Here is a 16925-nt window from a genome sequence, read left to right on the forward strand (position 1 = left end):
ATATAATAGTTTGTATAACAATACTCAACAATGAGATGTAGCTGCCTTCTTTACTTATATTCCACACTTCTTAATAATACAGTAAATTACTTTAATAAAAAAACAGAGAATTTCAACTGTTACTCACATAAATCTCCATGCTCCTATTATACAGAGGCAACAGAGCTCCTGTCCATGGAAGATGCTAAATCATCTCTACTGCCTTCATTCTGAGGAGTACAGAACACGGAAGATGATAAAAATATTGAGACCTAATCGCCACTGATCCTTGTTTTCTGCATTTTATTTACTCGGTAGTTAGGTATTATTAGTTTTTCTTTCTCTCTTATCCCGTTAAAAGAAAAAACACTCAATCTTTAGTCTGAGGCAGAACAATTAAACTGTCTTTACTGATGCATTTCTATCTAACTTTGGTCCAAGAGGTGACCTTCACCCATTTATTTAATGGGCAGCAGTGTTTTCAATGTTTGTTAACAGTATCTTTTGCCAAACAAAACACATTCACATTTGGACAATGCTTCACCTTATTTTTCCTTACGTTTATTTATATTTGCTTAAAGGTTCTAACACAGATCCGTTAATAATAACAAATCTAAGTCTGTGAAATCCATACAAAGATATGATCTATTTATATTCCTGTCATCTCTCTATAGAGACAGTTTCACCAGAAGGAAGAGACTACCAGGGTCTGGGTTGGACCTCAGAGTTTCAGACATGTTTTCATCGTTCAGGACTCTTCCCGTCACGTTCATCATCATTGGTCCATCACTGAGTCTCTTTTCTTCCATCATTTCTATATTTGTATTGATTAAATCATTAATTAATTGGTAATAATAAAAATAATATATGGTTCACTAAATATTCCAAGAATAAGACTCTTCAATACCCCTAACCTCAGTTTACAGAATCATTTCCCACTAAGGGCCCATCTCTTCCAATTTTCAACCTCAATCCTATCCATTATCAATTATTCAAAAGAATATTTCTTATATTTATCATTGAACTATGAGTAAGTTTTTGATTAATGTAATACGTTTTAATAACACCATGAGTACCCTCAAACGCACCACCAGTCCAAGACAACAACCTTGCCCATTGCTCACCTTAGTTTCCTTCCTGACACAGGGGCGGTGTGACAAGTGAGCACGGCAGAAGCTGAAATAGCAGGAACATTCATCCTGAAGAATAACAAGCAGACAAGGTGATAAAAATACTGAGATATACGCTCTCCATTGATCCAAATATCACACTATTCATTTGCACAGTAATTGAGGCATTGACTAAATTATGGTAATATTTGTTTCTTTTTCCCTTAATAAATCAAATGTCAAAGTTGTAACTGACTCAGTCAGTAACCAATACCTGTCATTTTCTATATCGCCCCTAGCCAAAGAGGTGATATACCACTTCTTTCCCAATGGTTATAAGTCTTTTCAATAAATTTTTTAAAAAAGAATTATGGGGGTGTTTTTTGGATGTGGACCATTTTTAAAGTCTTTACTGAATTTGTTCCAATATTGCTTCTGTTTTATGTTTTGTTTTTTTGGCCACGAGGCATGTGGGATCTTAGCTCCCCGACCAGGGATCGAAACCGCACCCACTGCATTGGAAAACGAATTCTTAACCACTGGACCGCCAGGGAAGCCCCTCAAAAAATATTAATGTATTAATATATGATAGTAATTTTTGCCTAACCACATATTTTTATAATTGGAAAAGGCTTCACATTCATCATTTTTTAAATTTTACACATCTGTATATTCACTATTTCATTGATTCAGTTACAAAAATAGAAAAAAATGCCTGGTCATAATAACCAAAACAAACATCTTTGTGTATTCCTAATCACTGCCTATAAGGTCACTGCAAACAGGAAAATGGACTAGAATTCATTTGCATCGGACTTCAGAGCTCCAGACACGTATTCATCGTACACGACTCATACGCCACCGGTAGTCATCATCGATCCAATATTGTCCCTTTTTTTCTAAATATATTTCTATTTCTTTATTGTGTAAATCACAAATTCACAAATTTTTTTCTAAATATATTTCTATTTCTTTATTGTGTAAATCACAAAATCACAAATTCAGTACAATTAGAAAAACAAGAAGAGCTTTGATGTATATAGAATATTCTTACTTTAATACATCTCTCATTAACACTCTCAGTTTTCCATATATTCATTAATCAATATAATGATTCTTATACCAATACTCAACACTGAGATGCAGCCGCCTTCTTTACTTATAGTCCACATTTCTTAATCATACATTGAATTACTTTAATAAAAAAACAAACTGAGAAAAGAACTTCGACTATTACTCACATTAATCTCCATCCTCCTACTATTCAGAGGCAAGCACAGAGCTCATGCCCATGAAAGACGCTAAATCATCTCTATTGCCTTCATTCTGAGGAGTACAGAACACAGGAGATGATAAAAATATTCAGACCTAATTGCCATTGACCCTTATTTTCCAAATTTCATTTACTCAGTATTTAGGTAGTTATTATTTTTTCTTTCAATACTTTCTACTTTGTTAAAAGAGAAAGCTTAGTCTTTAGTCTGAGGCAGAACAAGTAAACTGACTCTTACATATGCATTTCTATCCAAACTGGGTCAAATAGGTGACCCTCAGCCATTTATTTAATGGGCATCAGTGTTTTCAATGTTTGTTAACAGTAACTTTTGTCACAAAGTTCCAATTTGGACAATGTTTCACCCTACTCTTCCTTATATGTTTATTTATACTTGCTTAATGGTTCCATCACAGATCCATTAATAACAACAAATCTAAGTCTATGAAATCAATATAAGAATATGATTTCTTTATATTCCTGACATCTCTCTATAGAAATAATTTCAAACAGGGAATAGACTACTTATGATCTGGGTTGGACCTCAGTTTCAACCATGTTTTCATCATTCAGGACTCTTCCCATCACAATCATCATCATTGGCCCACGATTGAGTCTCTTTTTTTGTTCATTTCTATTTGTTTATTGACTAATTCAGTAAGTCACTCATAATAATTTAAAAACCCTATTATTCACAAATCCAAAGAAGAGTTATGATATTTCTATCTATAAATAGATCATTCTCACAGCAATGTACCTCTTTTTAAATTATATGCTGTTACTCATCTATGCATTAATCAATTAATGTTTCATAAACTTCTGTATCACTGAGCTGCATTGTCCCTCTGTCATCCTATATGTAATTTTCAAATAGTACACTGTATACACACACAGAGGAAAAAAAATCACTGAAACCAAGACAAGAAATTTGACTATTACTCACATTGGTCTCTGTGCTTCTAACACAGAGATGCAATCATTAAGGTGCATCACCACGGAATAACGCTTCATCAGCGCGAATGTGTCCATTTTGAACAATATGAAGCACAGTCAATGAGGAAAAAAAACAAATTTATTGCCATTGACTCTTGCATTCTACATTTCATTTACCCAGTCATTTAGGAATTTATAACTTTTTTATAACACAGACATTGTTTTCTCTTAACAGAAAGAACAACTTCAAACTTGAGATTGACTCAGAACAATAAAATCAACTCTGAATAGTTCAAGTCTATTTGATACTTGGCCAGAGAGGTGATACCCCTGAGCCATCCATTTCATAATGGACATCAATGTTGGCAATTTTTATTAATATTTCTTGCCTCATTATATATATTCCTAATTAGACAATAATTTACTGTTCTTCTTCATCTATTATCCACATATTTTTAATGGTGCTCTCATTGCTGTATTACTAATTTTTAACCTCGGTCTAAGCACTTGAACTTCTTAACATCTGTGCATAGGATGAAATAAACAAAGAAAAAGAGTATGGACTGTGTTGGGCCTCAGCGTTCCAGACCCTTATTTTTCGTCATCCATGGTCATGTGTTAATCATCATTGATTCATTTGGGCCCATGTTTAGTTCATTTATTTATATATTTGTATCAATTAAATGATTCCTTCACTTATAATAATAAAATAAATATTTGAGTAACAAAAACCAAACAACTAGCCATTGGATATCCCTGACTTGTCTCTAATACCAACATAGATTATACCATTCATTAATAAATATGAATGTTATATATTATCAATTAATCAACATAAGGTCTCATACGATATTTATCATTGGGCCATAGTTAACTTTTTGATTATATTTACTACTTTCAAAGAATACAATGAAAACACTTAAACCAACTCCCCAAACCAAGACAGGAACCCTGGCTATAGCTTACCTGGGTCTCTGTCCCATAGCAACCTGAAAAGGAGAACCTTGATCAAAATGGAGGCTGAACTCACCTTGAGCTTCTATTCTGAAAAGTACCAAACAGAGAAGGTGATGACCGAGATTGAGACTTTCACACCATGGATCGGCAGATTTGTTGACTGATGCTTTCATTAGCATAACCAATGAAAACACATGAAGAGAAGACCACATTTCTTTTGTATTGGACCTCAGCGTTCCAGATATGTATTATTCGTCATCAATGACTCACACGCTAGCATATATCATCATCAATCCAGAAAAGATGACTTTCTCTTCATTCATTCTATATCATTTATTGGTTAATTCATTAATTCACTAATTACAACTTTAAAACAATATGATTCGCAAAACGCCAAGAAGTCCTTGTTATTCCTGATATGTATTTTGAGTCATTCTCAAATCAATGTATCTTTGTTATTAATTATACAACTTTTCATAAATGCTTTAATCATTGTGATTCTATTAATCACATATTTGTTACAAGGACACATTGGACTTTCTGGAATATTTTTAATTCTTTTTGTTAACACAATGAAGACCCTTAACAAAACATCCAAACCAAGGAAAGAATTTGCTTATTACTCACATAGATCTCTGGGATCCTAAAACACAGATCCTATCCTAAGGCTGTCAATCAAGGAAAGGTCCTTAAATCAGGTCCACTGTGTTGCTTCTGAGGAGAAGAGGGAAGAACAGATGATCAAAATGGTTGAGACATTCTCTCCACTGATCATTGATTGCTTTTACCTTTCATTTAATCAATCCTTAGGCAATCATTAATTTGGTGTGAATATTCATTTCTCTTAAGAAAATGAACAAGTTTGACCCTTGACCAGATTATGAACATTATGTAAGACTTTTATTCCCTTAGAAAACAGTTAACAGTCATATACCATTCATATATTTATATAATGGCCAATGCTTCATGCATTCATCTTTACTGATTTATATAATTATTTATAGATTCTCTCATTTATCCAATTATAATAATAGATGAAAATGCATGCACATAAGCAACAAATCAAGATCTCGGTATATTCCTGACATCTGTCTATAGAATACCTTCAAATAATGAAAATGGACTAGATTAATTTTATTGGGCCTCAGAGTTCCAGACACACACTCATCGTATGTGACTCACATGCTGCCAGTAGTCATCATTAATCCAGTACAGTATCTCTTTTTCTTCATTCCTTTCCACACTATTTATGGGTCAATTCATAATTCGGTAATTATAATTTTTAAAATGGTTATTCATCAGAACCACCGAAGAGCTTAGAAATACCTTATATTTAGAATCATTCTCGTGTCAACATCTTTCATTAATTACTCTCATTTTTCATTTTATGAATGAATCAATATAGTACTTCATATTAATCCCATTATTTCACACTGGGCTATTTGGATTTCATTGATTATATATCACAACTTGCAATAATACAGTCAATAGCCTTAAATAAAATATTGAAACTAAGGTCAAAATTTGTCTATTACTCACATGGTCTCCACAGTCCTAACACGTGAATGCAGCCAGAGCTCTCAGGACCACAGAAGAATCCTTCAACCAGCTTAAGTGCTCCCATTCTAAGGAGTACAGAGCAGAAAAGATGATAAAAAATTTCAGACCTTATCTCCATTGATCCTTGTTATCCACATTTCATTTACTCATTTAAGCATTCATGAATTTTTCATAGTGTAGTATTTTTTTCTCTTAACAAAAGAAAACCTTAAACTTGAGACTGACCCAGATCAACAATGTTGACTCTTACTTATCAGTGTCTGTATGATCCTTTCAGCAAAAGGGCAAGACACTTACTCATTTATTGCTTAAAGGGCATGAATGTTTTCTATTTTATTAATAATATTTCTTGCCTGACACATATGATCCTGGTGGACAATGTTTCACCTTCTTCTTTTCATCTTTTTTTTACATTTTTTCAGGGCTCAATTACTGATTTATTATTATTAATACATCTAACCCCAAAAATGGAATATGATGCTTGTATTTTCCTAACATCGACCCATGGGGTCATTTATCACAGAACATTGGCTAGATTTTGCGTTGTGTGGAATCAGGGTTACAGACACATGGTATTCACCATATATGACTCCTATGCCTCCAGTCATCATCAGTGGTCCAGGAGGGGCTCTTTTCTCCAGTATCGTCTACATCTGTTTATTGATTAATTCACTATTATTTAAATGACTCCCCTGGTAGTCCAGTGGTTAAGACTCCATGCTCCCCATACAGGGGGCCCGGGTTTGATCCCTGGTCAGGGAACTAGATACTGCATGCCACAACTAAGAGCTCACATGCTTCAACTAAAGACCCTGCATGCTGCAACTAAAGATACTGAATGCTGCAACTAAGACCCGGCATAGCCAAATAAATAAATAAATATTTTAAAATAAATAAATAAACATAAGTCACACAAATAAATCATGAGTAAGACCCTTAAATATCCCTAACATCTATCTAAACCATCATCTCCCCTGACACTCAACTCTCTCATTAACTGAGCTCAGTGTTTCATATATGGATTAATGATCATATTCCTTGACTTTGGCAAGTTTGGACTTCTACTATATTTTTTAACAGTACAGTAAGTGTCTTTTTAAAAATATGGCTCAATCCAAGACACGAACACTGACTACTACTCACATTGTTCTCCATCCTCCTAACACAGATGCAACCATAGGGCTCCTGACCATGCAAGATGCTTAGATCAGCTCAAGGGCATCCATTCTGAGGAGTACAGGGCAGAGCACATGACAAAAAATTGAGAACTAATCTCCACTGATCCTTGCTTCTGCATTTCATTTTTCAGTGGTTTAGACAATCATTAATTTGGAGTATATTTATTTCAATTTCTCTTAAGAAAATGAATTTAAAACTTGACGCTGACCAAGAAAATGAGCAGTGATTATTACTACAATTGTCCATCTTTCTCTTAGTCAAAGATTTTTCATGTACCATTTATTTCTCTTTGGACTTCACTGTTTTCAAATTTACTAATATTGTTTTTTCTATCACCACATATGTTTATAATTGGACAATATTTCACTGCCTTCATCTTTATTTATTTATATGCTTGTTTATTGCTTATTTGATTAGCCCAATTATAAAATATAAAGAAAATGCATAAACATAAAGACCAAAAACAAGTCCCTTGTATATATCAGACAAGTGTCTCTAGAATCAACTCAAATAGGACAATGGACTAGATTCCATTTGCATCGGACATCAGACTTCCAGTCATCGTACACGACTCATTCACCACCAGTAGTCATCATCGATCCAATATGGTCCCTCTTTTTCTTCACTCATTTCTACATGGTTTATTGACTAATTCAGAAAAATCAATAATAATAATTTAAAAGTTTATTTACAAAACCCAAGAAGAGTCATTATATCCTTATTCTGTAAATAATTCATTCTCACAGCAGAGTATCTTTCTTAAAAATAATGATGCCGTTTTTCATCTAAGCAGTATTCAATATATATCACTGAGCTACAGTTGGCCTTCTTTTATTCTGTATGGAACTTTCAAATAAAACAGTGAATAATGCACAGGAAAAAAAAATCACTGAAACTGAGACAAGAAATTTGACTATTACTCACATTGGTTCCTGTGAATCTAACACAGCGATGCAATCATAAGGTGCATGACCATGGAATCATGGTTAATCAGCTCGAACATGTCCATTTTCAGAAGTACAATGCACAGCGGATGTTTAAAAAAAAGGAAAATGTATTGCAATTGATTCTTGCTTTCTAGATTTATAGTACACAAATCATGAAGAATTTATAACTTTTTCATAATTTAGAGAATTTTTCTATGAACAAAAAGAACCTCAAACTTGAGAATGACACAGATCAATAAAACTGACACTTAATCATCACATCTGTATGATGCTTGGTCAAAGAGGTGACACCATTGATCCATTCATTTCCTAATGGGCATCAGTGCTGGCAATCTTCATTACTATTTCTTGGCTGACAATATATTTTCATAGGTACCTAATAATTTACCTTTTCTTCTTAAGCTATTATTTATATATCTTTAATGGTTCTATTATTTATCCATTAATAATACTAAATCAAAATCTATTAACCCAAACTAAGAGCATGACTTTATATATTTCAAACATGTGTCCATAGGACAAAATCAATGTAGAAAATAGAGTGTGTACACTTCTTGGTCCTCAGGCTTCCAGATACTTATGGTTCCTTGCCCATTAATGCCTCATCCTCTACCCAACTTCATCGTTGGTCCCCTTGGGTCCAATTTTAGTTCATTCATTGGTACATCTCTATCAATTAAATCATTACATTATTAATACTAATGAAAGAAAAACATGAATACCCAAAACCCAAGAACCAGACCAGCGAATATCCCTAACTTCTCTCCAAACATTATCACCATACATGAGATCTCCTTGGTTAATGAATTTCCAGGTTCTAGATTATCACTTCATCAGCATAAGCTCTCACGGTTATTTATCAACAGGCCATCATCAACCCTTTGATATATATCGATTATGTTTGAAAATACAATGAAAACACTTAAACCAATTCCCCAAACCAAGAGAGGAACACTGGCCATTACTCACCTGGGTCTCTGTCCCATAGCAACCCGAAAAGGAGAGCCTTGATCACAATGGAGGCTGAAATCACCTTGAGCTACTATTCTGAAAAGTACCAAACAGAGAAGGTGATGACCGAGATTGAGACTTTCTCTCCTTTGATCCGCAGATTTCTTGATTGATGCTTTCATTGGCTTAATTAGCATAACCAATGAACATTCATGAAAAGAAAGACCACATTTCTTTTGTATTGGACCTCAGAGTTCGAGACACGTATTATTCATCATCGATGACTCATACGCCGGCATTTATCATCACTGATCCAGAAAAGATGAATGTCTCTTCATTCTATATTGTTAATTGATTAGTTCATTGATTCACTAATTATAATCTATAACTCTATGAGTCACAAAACCCAACAAGGCCTTGATACCACTAACATGTCTCTAGAAAGATACTCACATAATTATATCTCTTTCATATTTATGATCAGTTTTTCAAATCTGCATTAATCAATATAATGCTTCATATTAATCTCTTTATTATCAATAGGATAAAAATAGCCTTCTTTAATTATACTTCAAATATTTTATTAATTCAGTAAATATGTTAGAAAAACCACCCAACCCAAGACTACAAATTTGATTTTGCTCACACTGGTCTCTTGGCTCCTAAAACAAAGATGCCATCCTAGGCTGGTGCTCAAGGAAGAATCTTTCTTTCAGCTCCAGTGTGTCCACTCTGAGGAGTATAAAGCAAAGCAGATGATAAAAATGGTGGAGACATTCTCCACTTACCCTTACTTCAACATTCACACAGATATTTAGGCAATCATTAATTTAGTGTATGTATTAAGTCTGTTGAAAACGAACCACTTCAATCTTGCCACTGAGCCAGAATATGAAGGTTGTCTACAAATTATCCTGTCTACCTCATTCTTACCCTAAGTGGTAATGGTCATGTACCATTCATTACTAATTGAACTTCAGGGTTTCCATGATATATTAATAATATTTCTTGTCTCACCACATATTTTGGTAATTGGAAAGTGTTTTACTCCATTCATCATTATTTTTAATTATATATTTATTTATAAATTCTCATAGTATCCAATTATAATAATAGAATGAAATGCATGAACACAAAGACAAAAAACAAGCCCCTCATTTATTCCTAACATTTGTCTATAGGACACCTTCTCAAGTTGAGAATGGACAAGCTTAATTTAATATTGGACCTCAGAGTTCCAGACATGTATTCATCATATACAACTCATATTGATGATGACCAGAAAGCATCATCGATCCAGTACTGTTCTTATTTCTACATACATTTCTATTTCTTTATTGATTAAATTAAAAACTCACTAATAATTTTCGCAGTACAATTCAAAAAACCCAAGAAGACCCCTGATGTACATAGAATTATTCTCAGTGTAATACATCTCATACTAACAGTCTCAGTTTTCCATATATGCATTAATCAATATGATGGTTTGTATATCCATACTCAATACTGAGATACAGCTGCCTTCTTTATTTATATTCCACATTCCAAACAATACAGTGAATTACTTTAATAAAAAAGCAAACTGAAAAAAGAACTTCAACTATTACTCACATTAATCTTCATCCTCCTATTATACAGAAACAACCACAGAGTTCATGTTCATGGAAGATGCTAAATGATGCATTCATTCTGGAGAGTACAGAACATGAAAGATAATAAAAATATTGAGACCTAATCACCAGTGATCCTTGTTTTCTACATTTCATTTAGTCAGTATTTAGATATTTATTAGTTTTTCTTATTCTCTCTATTTTTTGTCTTGTTAAAAGAAAAACCACAACCATTTGGCTAAAGCAGAACAATTAAACTGATGCCTACTTATACATTTCTACCTAATCTTGGTCAAATAAGTGACCCTCACCCATTTATCTAATGGGCATCAGTGTTTTCAATGCTTATTAACCATATCTTTTGCCTCACAAAATATGTTCAATTTGGACCATGCTTCACCCTATTCTTTCCTTACATGTTAATTTATATTTGCTTAATGGTTCCATCACAGATCCATTAATACTAACAACTCTAAATCCATGAAATCAATACAAGAATATGATCTTTAAATATTCCTGACCTCTTTCTACAAAAGCAATTTCAAAGAGGGAGAGACTACTTATGTTCTGGGTTGGACCTCAGAGTTTCAGACATGTTTTCATCGTTCAGGACTCTTCCCGAAACGATCATCATCATTGGTCCACGACTGAGTCTCTTCTCTTCATTCATCTGTATATTTGCATTGATTAAATCATTAATTACTTGATAATAACCCCAAGAATAAGACCCTTCAATATCCCTAATTCTCAGTTTAAGAATCATTTCCCATTAAGCGTCCACCTCTTGCATTATTCAACCTCAATCCTGCCCACTATCAATTATTCAAAATAATATTTCTTCTCAGATTTATCATTGAACTATGAGTAATTTTTGATTAATTTAATACTTTTTAATAACACCATGAGTACCCTCAAACACATCACCTAATCCAAGAATACCAACCTTGCCTGTTATTTACCTTAGTTACTTTCTGACACAGAAGCAGCAGGACAACTGAGCACAGCAGAAGCTGAAGTAGGGGGAACATCTGTCCTGAAGAGTAACAAGCAGACAAGGTGATAAAAATATTCAGATTTATCCATCTATTTATTTATTCTCCATTTATCCAATATTCTGCTATTCATTTGCACAGTAATTTAGTCATTTACTAAATTATGGTAATTATTTATTCGTTTTTTCCTTAATGAATCAAATGTCAAAGTGCTTACTGACTCAGTCAGTAACTAATACCTATCATTTTCTGTATCACTCTTAACCAAAGAGATAACATCTTTATATAACTTTTTACCTAAAAACGTCGTTTCAATATATATTAATGTATTTGTATATAATAGTAATTTTTGACTAACCACATATTTTTATTATTGAAAAGCCTTCATATTCATTATTTAATTTACAAATTTGTATATTGACTACTTCATTGATCCAATCATAAAAATTTTTTAAATGCATGGTCATAATAACCAAAACAAATATCTTTGTATATACCTAACCTCTGCCTATAGGATCACTTCAAACAAGATAATGGAATAGATTCCATTTGCATTGGACCTCAGAGTTCCAGACACGTATTCATCGTACATGACTCTTACGCCACGGGTAGTCATCATTGATCCAATATTGACCCTCTTTTCTACATACATTTTTATTTCTTTATTGTATAAATCACAAATTCACTGATAATTTTAGCATTAAAAAAAAAACAAGAGCACTGATGTATATGGAATTATTCTTAGTTTAATATATGTCTCATATTAATGCTCAGTTTTCCATATATGCATTAATCAATATAATGGTTTGTAATAACATACTCAACACTGAAATGCAGCTACCTTCTTTACTCATATTCCACATTTCTTAACGATACAGTGAATTTCTTTAATAAAAAAAAAACTGAAAAAAGAACTTCAACTATTACTCACATTAATCTCCATCCTCGTATTATACAGAGGCAACCACAGATCTGGTGACCATGGATGATTCTAAACCATCTCTAGTGCATTCATTCTGAGTACAAAACACAGAAGATGATGAGAATACTGAGACCAGAAGCCACAGATCCTTGTTTCTGGAATTTCATATACTCAGTATTTAATTATTTATTAGTTATTGTTTTTCTATTTATTTTTTACCTTATTAAAAGAAAAACCTAAATCTTTAGTCTGAAAAAGAATAATTTAATAACTCTTACATAGGCATGTCTATAGAACTCTGGTCAAGGAGGTGACCCTCACCCATTTATTTAATGGGATTCAGAATTTTCAGTTTTTATTCACAATATCTTTTGCTTCAACAAAGGTGTTCATATGAGAAAAATACTTCACCCTATTTTTCCTTATACATTTATATTTGCTTAATGAGTCCATCACAGATCAATTACAAATAACAACTATAACTCTATGAAGTCAACAAGAATATGATCTTTTGGTATTCCTGACATCTCCCTATACAATTTTAATGAAGGAAATAGACTACTTATGCTCTGTGTTGGACCTCAGAGTTTCAGACATGTTTTCATCACTAAGGACTATTCCTGGAACGATCATCATACTTCATCCATGAATATGTCTCTGTTCTTTGTTCATTTCTATTTGTTTATTAACTGATCAAGTAATCCATTCACAAACATTTTTAAATTCTATTATCTGCAAAACCCAAAAAGAGCATGATATCCCTACTGTGTAATAGTTCAATTTCATATCAATGAAACTCTTTTTTGAATTAGATGCTGTTTTCATTTATTTATTAATCATTTAATGTTTCATCAAATTCTCTATTTTTTATTGAGCTTGGCCATCTACTATTCTGTACGGAAATTTTGAACTTTACCCTTAATACACACAGACACACACACAGACACACACACACACACACACACACACACACACACACACAAACACAGAAACCAACAAAACCATGAGAAAAAATATGATTAAATATTTCTTAATAGATCTTTATTGGAGTATAATTGCTTCACAATACTGTGTCAGTTTCTGTTGCACAACAAAGCAAATCAGCCATATGCATACACATGTCCCCATATCCCCTCCCTCTTGAGCCTCCCTCTATCCTCCCTACCCCACCCCTCTAGGTCATTGCAAAGCACCGACCTGATCTCCCTGTGCTATGCTGTTGTTTCCCACCAGCCAAATATTTTACATTCGGTAGTGGATATATGTCAATGCTACTCTCACTTCGCCCCACCTGCGCCCTCCCACCCCATGTCCAAAAGTCTATTTTCTATGTCTACCTCTTTATTCCTGCTCTGCATCTAGGTTCATCAGTACCTTTTTTCTTTTAGGTTCCATATATATGCGTTAGCATACGGTGTTTGTTTTTCTTTCTGACTTACTTCACTCTGTATGACAGACTCTAGGTCCATCCACCTCACTACAAAACTCAATTTTGTTTCTTTTTATGGCTGAGAAATATTCCATTGTTTACATGTGCCACGTCTTCTTTATCCATTCATCTGTCGATGGGCATTTAGGTTGGTTCCATATCCTGGCTATTGTAAATAGTGCTGCAATGAACATTGTGGTGTATGTCTCATTTTGAATTATGATTTTCTCAGGGTATTTGCCCAGTAGTGGGATTGCTGGGTTGTATGATAGTTCTATTTTTAGTTTTTTAAGGAAACACCATACTGTTTTCCATAGTGGTTGTATCAATTTACATTCCCACCAACAGTGCAGGAGGGTTCCCTTTACACCACACCCTTACCAGCATTTACTGTTTCTAGATTTTTTGATAATGGCCATTCTGACCAGCATGAGGTGATACCTCATTGTAGTTTTGATTTGCATCTCTCTAATAATTAGTGATGTTGAGGATCTTTTAATGTGCCTGTTGGCCATCTGTATGTCTTCCTTGGTGAAATATCTATTTAAGTCTTTGGCCCATTTTTTAACTGGATTGTTTTGTTTTTTTTGATATTGAGTTCCATGACCTGTTGTATATTTTGGAGATTAATCCTTTGTCTGTTGTTTCATTTGCAAATATTTTCTCCCATTCTGAGGGTTGTCTTTTTGTCTTGTTTATGGTTTCCTTTTCTGTGCAGAAGCTTTTAAGTTTCATTAAGTCCCATTGTTTAGTTTTGTTTTTATTTCTGTTACTCTAAGAGGTGGGTGAAAAAGATCTTGCTGTGGTTTATGTCAAAGAGTGTTTTTCCTATGTTTTCCTCTAAGAGTTTTATAGTGTCTGGTCTTATGTTTAAGTCTTTAATCCATTTGGAGTTAAGTTTTGTGTATGGTGTTAGGTAGTGTTCTAATTTCACTCTTTTACATGTAGCTGTCCAGTTTTCCAGCACCACTTACTGAAGAGGCTGTCTTTTCTCCATTGTATGTTCTTGCCTCCATTGTCGTAAATTAGGTGCCCATATGTGTGTGGGTTTATCTCTGGGCATTCTATCCTATACCATTGATCTATATTTCTGTTTTTCTGCCAGTACCATACTGTCCTGATTACTGTAGCTTTGTGGTATAGTTTGAAGTCAGGGAGCCTCATTCCTCCAACTCTGTTTTTCTTTCTCAAGATTGCTTTGGTTATTCAGGGTCCTTTGTGTTTCCATACAAATTGTAAAATTTTTTGTTCTAATTCTGTGAAGAATGTCATTGGTAGTTTGATAGGGATTACATTGAATCTGTAGACTGCTTTGGGTAGTATAGTCATTTTCACAATATTGATTCTTCCAACCAATTGATGGGAAGATCAACTGATCACCTCCTTAGGAAGATTTATTCCTAGATATATTATTCTTTTTCTTGCAATGGTAAATGGGAGTGTTTTCTTAATTTCTCTTTCTGATTTTTTGTTGGTGGTGTATAGGAATGCCAAAGATTTCTGTGCATTAATTTTGTATCCTGCAACCTTACCAAATTCATTGATTAGTTCTAGTAGTTTTCTGGTGGCATCTTTAGGATTTTCTGTGTGTAGTATCATGTCATCAGCAAACAGTTACAGTTTTCCTTCTTCTTTTCCAATTTGTATTACTTTTATTTCTTTTTCTTCTCTGACTGCTGTGATTAGGACTTCCAAAACTATGTTGAATAAGAGAGGTGAGAGTGGACATCCTTGTCTTGTTCCTGATCTTAGTGGAAATGCTTTCAGTTTTTCACCATTGAGTATGATGCTTGCTGTGGTTTTGTCATATATGGCCTTTATTATGTTGAGGCAGGTTCCCTCTATGCCCATTTTCTGGAGAGTTTTTACCATAAATGGGTGTTGACTTTTGTCAAAAGCTTTTCTGCATCTATTGATATGATCATATGGGTTTTATTCCTTATTTTGTTAATGTGGTGTATCACATTGATTGATTTGCATATATTGAAGCATCCTTGCATCCCTGGAATAAACCCCACTTGATCATGGTGTATGATCCTTTTAATATGTTGTTGGATTCTGTTTGCTAGTATTTTGTTGAGGATATTTGCGTCTATATTCATCAGTGATATTGGTCTGTAATTTTCTTTTTTTGTGATATCTTTTTCTGGTTTTGGTATCAGGGTGATGGTGGCTTCGTAGATTGAATTTGGGAGTGTTTGTGCCTCTGAAATTTTCTGGAAGAGTTTGAGAAGGATGGGTGTTAGCTCTTCTCTAAATGTTTGATAGAATTAGCCTGTGAAGCCAGCTGGTCCTGGGCTTTTGTTTGTTGGAAGATTTTTAATTACAGTTTCAATTTCACTACTTGTGATAGGTCTGTTTATAGTTTCTAATTCTTTCTGGCTCAGTCTTGGAAAATTGTACTTTTCCAAGAATTTCCATTTCTTCATGGTTGTCCATTTTATTGGCATATAGTTGTTTGTAGTAGTCTGTTATAATCCTTTGTATTTCTGCACTGTCTGTTGTGATTTCTCCTTTTTCATTTCTAATTTTATTGATTTGTGTCTTCTCCCTTTTTTTCTTGATGAGTCTGGCTAAGGGTTTATCAATTTTGTTTATCTTCTCAAAGAACCAGCTTTTAGTTTTATTGATCATTGCTATTGTTTTCTTCGTTTCTATTCCATTTATTCCTGCTCTGATCTTTATGATTTCTTTCCTTCTACTGACTTTGGATTTTCTTTGTTCTTCTTTCTCTAGTTGTTTTAAATGTTTATTTGAAATGTTTCTTGAGGTGAGAGTGTATTGCTCTAAACTTCCCTCTTAGAACTGCTTTTGCTGCATCCCATAGGTTTTGGGTCGGTGTGTTTTTACTGTCATTTGTTTCTATGTATTCTTTTATTTCTTCTTTGAGTTCTTCAGTGATCTTTTGGTTATTAAGTAGCACACTGTTTAGCCTCCATGTATTTGTGTTTTTTACAGTTTTTTTCCTGTAATGGATTTGCAGTCTTATAGCTTTGTGGCCAGAAAAGATGCTTGATATGATTTCAATTTTCCTAAATTTTCCAAGCCTTCATTTGTGACCCAAAATGTGATCTATCCTGGAGA

General features: G+C 33.6%; 10 non-coding genes and 2 pseudogenes across 10 annotated transcripts; all 12 read right to left on the reverse strand.

Annotated features, from left to right (window-relative positions):
* Window positions 1-693: 693 nt before the first annotated feature.
* LOC117311442 (small nucleolar RNA SNORD113/SNORD114 family) lies at window positions 694-765 on the reverse strand. Its single transcript, XR_004525643.1, has one exon. It is a non-coding gene; the product is annotated as a small nucleolar RNA SNORD113/SNORD114 family (small nucleolar RNA).
* A 1133-nt stretch (window positions 766-1898) lies between these two features.
* Window positions 1899-1970, reverse strand: LOC117311411 (small nucleolar RNA SNORD113/SNORD114 family). Its single transcript, XR_004525613.1, has one exon. It is a non-coding gene; the product is annotated as a small nucleolar RNA SNORD113/SNORD114 family (small nucleolar RNA).
* Window positions 1971-2898: 928 nt separating this feature from the next.
* Window positions 2899-2968, reverse strand: LOC117311462 (small nucleolar RNA SNORD113/SNORD114 family; annotated as a pseudogene).
* A 1505-nt stretch (window positions 2969-4473) lies between these two features.
* On the reverse strand, window positions 4474-4548 carry LOC117311419 (small nucleolar RNA SNORD113/SNORD114 family). Its single transcript, XR_004525619.1, has one exon. It is a non-coding gene; the product is annotated as a small nucleolar RNA SNORD113/SNORD114 family (small nucleolar RNA).
* Window positions 4549-5388: 840 nt separating this feature from the next.
* Window positions 5389-5460, reverse strand: LOC117311418 (small nucleolar RNA SNORD113/SNORD114 family). Its single transcript, XR_004525618.1, has one exon. It is a non-coding gene; the product is annotated as a small nucleolar RNA SNORD113/SNORD114 family (small nucleolar RNA).
* Window positions 5461-6358: 898 nt separating this feature from the next.
* LOC117311432 (small nucleolar RNA SNORD113/SNORD114 family) lies at window positions 6359-6432 on the reverse strand. Its single transcript, XR_004525633.1, has one exon. It is a non-coding gene; the product is annotated as a small nucleolar RNA SNORD113/SNORD114 family (small nucleolar RNA).
* A 1097-nt stretch (window positions 6433-7529) lies between these two features.
* LOC117311435 (small nucleolar RNA SNORD113/SNORD114 family) lies at window positions 7530-7593 on the reverse strand (annotated as a pseudogene).
* A 1536-nt stretch (window positions 7594-9129) lies between these two features.
* Window positions 9130-9204, reverse strand: LOC117311402 (small nucleolar RNA SNORD113/SNORD114 family). The gene has a single exon (XR_004525606.1). It is a non-coding gene; the product is annotated as a small nucleolar RNA SNORD113/SNORD114 family (small nucleolar RNA).
* A 906-nt stretch (window positions 9205-10110) lies between these two features.
* LOC117311430 (small nucleolar RNA SNORD113/SNORD114 family) lies at window positions 10111-10187 on the reverse strand. Its single transcript, XR_004525631.1, has one exon. It is a non-coding gene; the product is annotated as a small nucleolar RNA SNORD113/SNORD114 family (small nucleolar RNA).
* An 883-nt stretch (window positions 10188-11070) lies between these two features.
* LOC117311445 (small nucleolar RNA SNORD113/SNORD114 family) lies at window positions 11071-11142 on the reverse strand. Its single transcript, XR_004525646.1, has one exon. It is a non-coding gene; the product is annotated as a small nucleolar RNA SNORD113/SNORD114 family (small nucleolar RNA).
* A 902-nt stretch (window positions 11143-12044) lies between these two features.
* Window positions 12045-12116, reverse strand: LOC117311400 (small nucleolar RNA SNORD113/SNORD114 family). The gene has a single exon (XR_004525604.1). It is a non-coding gene; the product is annotated as a small nucleolar RNA SNORD113/SNORD114 family (small nucleolar RNA).
* Window positions 12117-12986: 870 nt separating this feature from the next.
* Window positions 12987-13058, reverse strand: LOC117311466 (small nucleolar RNA SNORD113/SNORD114 family). Its single transcript, XR_004525663.1, has one exon. It is a non-coding gene; the product is annotated as a small nucleolar RNA SNORD113/SNORD114 family (small nucleolar RNA).
* Between the last annotated feature and the right edge of the window lie 3867 nt (window positions 13059-16925).

The sequence above is a fragment of the Tursiops truncatus genome, chromosome 2 (genome assembly GCF_011762595.2).
Source record: "Tursiops truncatus isolate mTurTru1 chromosome 2, mTurTru1.mat.Y, whole genome shotgun sequence".
NCBI lineage: Eukaryota > Metazoa > Chordata > Mammalia > Artiodactyla > Delphinidae > Tursiops > Tursiops truncatus.